Source organism: Colobus angolensis, unplaced genomic scaffold, assembly GCF_000951035.1.
Source record: "Colobus angolensis palliatus isolate OR3802 unplaced genomic scaffold, Cang.pa_1.0 Scaffold23, whole genome shotgun sequence".
NCBI lineage: Eukaryota > Metazoa > Chordata > Mammalia > Primates > Cercopithecidae > Colobus > Colobus angolensis.
The window spans coordinates 4035690-4041234 of NW_012115488.1; the positions used below are offsets into that span (position 1 = coordinate 4035690).

Below are 5545 nucleotides of genomic sequence, written 5' to 3' on the forward strand. Positions count from 1 at the left end.
GTTATACATCATTAATTTCTTTATTCTAATGCTTTTCTGAAAGCTTTTCATAAGCAACTACAATCCTAAAGTGTTATCTCTTCAGGGAGATTCATGGAAAAGAAGGAAAGTACTCTGACAAATACAGATTTCTGATAACATTAAGATTATAACATTGGACCAGGTAGGAATTTCTAGAACTCTGTTGGGTTTGTGAAACTGCTAATCAAGAACAAGCAAAACAAGAATTAATTACATGAGACAGAATGAACTGATACAAAAATTATAAATTTATGCATCTTATTAATTTGAACTATTGCTTTTAAAAAATGCTTTGCTTTTCAGATTTAAGGATTATGTTTTACTTTTGAGCTATGCATGCTTTATAGAAATTTAGTAAAGTCTACTCTTGTGAACAAAAAGGAAACATTTACTTTTTCTCCCTATCTTATCCATCCAGAATTTAGAAACTATTCAGGAATATTGTTATTTTAAGGAAACATAATTATTTTGATAAGCTAAATTATAATAAACTCTCTTTATAACAAGATACCATTAGAAATACTGGTTATATTACCAAAGCTTTAACAGCGATGTCATATTTGAGGATTCATGTAGACTGAATCTATAGGTACTGCAGGTGAAGTCTGAAGTCTGCTTTGATTTGACTTTTTAGCCTTGAGAGATTTTTAAAGTCCAGTCTAAGATTCTCCATCAAAAGTTCCAGTAAAGTCAACTTCAAAAGAGCCTATGTGGTCAATGTCTATTCTTTCTATACTTATGTAAATAATCCGACCAAGTTTAATGAAACTGTACTGGTTTTGCAGACAAACTGATTTCATTCCATTTATCTTTGTTAGAAATGAGGGTAACTGTAGAGAGAAAAAAAAAATTGTTTCTGAAGAAAAACTATAGGTATACTTGTTATTAGATTGTAGTCCTTTTTATTGTTTTCAAGTTTTTATGGTTTACCTGTATACAGGATTGGATCCTGAATTCTTCTAATTTCCTCCAACATATGGCTACAGCTTTCCAACCGAGAACAACAATTGCTCTATTCCTTAAGCCCTACAACCTGAAGCTGGAAAACATGACGTAAAATTCGCGCTTGAAACTTTCACACTCTTGTCTCATGCCTGGTATGTGGGCCACACAGAAGATTTACCAAAATCCTTCATGCCATAATCAGAGACATTCAAAGTGCAAACAAGGAGGATATATTAATGATTTTCTTCTGTGAGTGGTTTTTCCCTAAGACATCAGAACAGGAGTTTCCATCGTAGTAGGACTCTTACCCTTACTTTTTCCTTGTTCACGCCTACCCTTTTTGCTTGGTGGAATAATACTATACAAACAAATTCATAGTCAGCAGCTTCTGTGAATAACTTGATGAAATGTTGGATCTGTCATGTCAAATCCAAATATTTACCTCACCCAAGGAATTCTTTAATCCACTAGTGAGTAACTTGATCAATATCCACTGTTCAACTGTTGTTCAAATTATACCACAGGTCACTTTTATAGAATAAAATTTGTATACCCATATATTCTTACTCCCTGCTTTAGTTTAACCTGTCATGGGATGCTAGATTTTCTACTACCTGAACAGAAATGAGTCTATAAGGTTGATGGCACTGATTGCATATGGATAAATACGTCAGGTGTTATACAAGTTCAGTTACAAAAAATTAGTAAACAGATTGCTTGATTAAATTAGGTGAGATTTCTTGTCTGACTCATTCTTTGTCTATTCAATTTTGGTTGGTTTGGTTTATGGTGACCCTAGCTAAGGGACATACTCCAAGCTCTTGGTATTATCCTCTTGATGGTCCTAATAGTAGTCTTCCTGGTACAATACACCCTCTCAAAAAGTCTTAAATGTCCACATGCAGCCATCTGCTGAATACTAAGTGGCCTTTATGGATAGAATAATAAAACCTTCAAGTAACATATGACAATAAAAACACTGTAAATTACGAATGATGTGTCAAAACCCAAATCCCAAAATGATGATGACTGAGAGTAGCATTAGTGCTATAGGTTTTGGTTCTACGTGAGATCCTAACTAAAAAGGGGAAATTGTTAAATAAAATGTGTAAGAAATCATTGGTTTGAACTTTCTGTTCTAGGCCCAACAACTAAACCCAAACGGAGCTGCTCAGGCTGACATTCCACATGACGAAACCAAAACTAAATGTTTATCTGACCTTCCAAGAAATCAGGAGAAGGAAAGAATAGTCAAATCCCTATACACGGCATTTTTAGCTAGCATAATAACAAAATCATCTTTGCTTTAACCTTTATGAGGAAAGTAATTCTGAAGTGACCAGTCTGCTTCATCTTCTGTATTTTTGCTTTCCTCAGCCTTTCTCTCTATAAATCCAAAAATGCTCAATATGAGGTTATGTTGTAGGAGTTATTAAGAAATTATTTTAAGTAGATACAGAGGAAAAACGGTCCTTGGAAAATTTTTGTTTCTTTTAAAGCAGCTCCAGAAATGTTTATTGTCTAGCAGGAAAGCCCTGGCTCTCAGAGGCTCAGGGGATTGGTTTGACCAGGCAACCTTTGATATGCAATTGCAAGCCATTCAAACCTGGATTCCGCATACTGCCTCTGAGCAAGGGCCATGGCCCTTTGCACTCCCTAGTGCTGCTGGGCCTGTTGGTCTCTGTCAGGCCATGGATGCAGGTCTCTGTTCAGCAGGATGGGGTTTGTTAAAGTTGTTAAGAATCAGGCCTACTTTGAAAGATACCAAGTGAAATTTAGAAGATGACAAGAGGGCAAAACTGATTTCTGTGCTCAGAAATGCTTGGAGATACAGGATAAAAATAAATACAACACACCCAAATACAGAATGATAGTTCGTGTAACAAAGATATCATTTATTAGATTGCTTATGCTCGTATAGAAGGGGATATGATAGTGTGTGCATCCTAGGCATACTAACTGCCAAAATATGGTGTGAAGGTTGGCCTGACAAATTATGCTTTAGCATATTGGGCTGGCCTGCTGCTGGTCCACTGGCTTCTCAATAGATTTGGCATGGACAACATCTATGAAGGCCAAGTGGAGGTGACTGGCAATAAATACAATGTGGAAAACATTGATGGTCAGCCAGGAGCCTTTATCTACTATTTGGATGTAGGCCTTGCCAGAACTACCACTGGCAATAAAGTTTTTGGTGCCCTGAAAGGAGCTATTGATGGAGGCTTGTCTGTCCCTCATAGTACCAAACAATTCCCTAGTTATGATTCTGAAAGCAAGGAATTTAATGCAGAAGTACATCAGAAGCACATCATGGGCCAGAATGTTTTAGAGGATATACATTACTTAATGGAAGATGCTTACAAGAAACAGTTCTCTCAATACATAAAAAAAACAGTGTAACTCCAGACATGGTGGAGGAGATGTATAAGAAAGCTTATGCTGCTATATGAGAGAATCCAGTCTATGAAAAGAAGCCCAAGAAATAAATTAAAAAGAAGAGGTGGAACCATACCAAAATGTCCCTTGCTCAGAAGAAAGATGGGGTAGCTCTAAAGAAGGCAAGCTTCTGCCGGGCGCGGTGGCTCAAGCCTGTAATCCCAGCACTTTGGGAGGCCGAGACGGGCGGATCACGAGGTCAGGAGATCGAGACCATCCTGGCTAACACGGTGAAACCCCGTCTCTACCAAAAAAATACAAAAAGCTAGCCGGGCGAGGTGGCGGGCGCCTGTAGTCCCAGCTACTCGGGAGGCTGAGGCAGGAGAATGGCCTAAACCCGGGAGGCGGAGCTTGTAGTGAGCTGAGATCCGGCCACTGGGCTGCTGAGAGCTAAACCAAACAATTTTCCATGAGAATTTTTCAGATAAAGACAATATACTTATGGACTGAAAAAAATAAAAAAAGAAACTGGGTCAACCCAAACATGGCAATTCCTGCCACCTTCTTCTTGTCCTTGCCTCACATGTGCCTGGAAACATGGCCACCCCCATATATCTCCGTGTGTGGAACATCATGGAGCTCTGCATTTGCATATTGAAAGGCTAGATGGGAGGGTCAGTTTTTCACGGGCTACCTGAATGACATGCCTGGTCAAACCAATCCCCTGAACCCTATGCAAACCAGACATCACCTCCTCCAGTCTCTTCATATTAACTGACTGATTTCAGCCACACTTGGGGTTTTCTCTTTGCTCCAATACCCCCTCCCTCTGTCTCCGCATGGGGGAGCTGTTTTCTTCTTTCTTCCTTCCTTCTTTCTTGCCTATTAAACCTTTCACTCCTTAAAACCACTTCACGTGCATCTATGTCATGTTATCAAAACCAGCGCCAGGACCAAGAACCCTGGTGTTCCTCCACTCATCAGATCTGTAGAGGTTACAATGGGGACCAATCCACTATGTCTTTACTGTTAATAAATTGGGTTTAGATTTCCATCTTAGAAGCAACAAAAATTCCTGTTTTAATTTAGTATTGTTTATATTTGATCTAGATTGTATAGCCTGAGCTCTTCAAAGTTTTTTAGCAATGCAGGAAAAAATATTAGGAAACAATGTGCAAACGTATAAAGAAAATTTAAGAAAATATTTGGTTTGATTTATTAAGATTCACGTTATAAGATTATACATTATAAGAAGAGAGAAAAAAACTGGTTTAAACCTAAGACATTAATAATTCAACAAACGCTTATTGAATTCAGTGTGAGCAAAGCTCTAATAATGCAAAAATGAACAGTTTCTTGACTAAAGTCTAGTAAGGGAGAAAAATTGGAAAACAATAAATATGAAGTGTGGAAAGATTATACAAAAAATACAAAAGGAGAATAAACAACTAACAGAAATTCATAGAAATTAACCAATTACTTGAGTAAATTGGGATATACTTTTCAGAAAGTTTGAAATTTGAGCTGTGCCCAGATGAATGAATAAATTTCCAAGGTAGAGGGGAAATAACATTTCTGAGATCAGGAGTAGCACGGTGCAAAATTTCAAATGTATGAAGTTCTGTAACAGACTCAGGGAAAGAAGAATTGTTCTGTGACAGGACAACTTTATAATAAAAGTGAATAAAACAAAGGAAGTTAGAAAATTATGTGGATATTTAAAAGTACAAACTGTAAAGCACTTATTAATGATGTCATGGGTTGAGACACATTGACTTTTAGAAAGTTAAGTATATACAAGAAAACAGAGAACATTAGACTTTTGTATTAGTTCACATTTGGCCTTTTGAATAATTTTCAGTATGATGAACATTACTTATCAGTCAAAAGTTAAAAATATTTAGTAAGAGCCAATATGAAAGAGACAAAGAACTAGATGATGTAGAATAGGTATAGGTGCCCTTGGAATTTGTTATTTCCATCCTAACAAGAGAAAAGCTAATCAAACTAAAAACCAATGAGTTTTCTTGGTCCCATAAGGGCATTGTGTTAACAGGGAAAACTGCCACCTTCAAATTGAGAGAGACAGATAACTCCAGAGAGTTGCAGTTTGAGATGTACTATCTAGAGCAGAAGTTGTTGGAGCCAAAAACTGGTAGGAACACTTAAATGGTAATTTTGATGAATTCTGGGAGACTAGGTG

General features: G+C 37.1%; 1 pseudogene; it reads left to right on the forward strand.

The window, feature by feature from the left end:
* The first annotated feature begins 2671 nt into the window (after window positions 1–2671).
* LOC105513449 lies at window positions 2672–5236 on the forward strand (annotated as a pseudogene).
* Window positions 5237–5545: the final 309 nt, after the last annotated feature.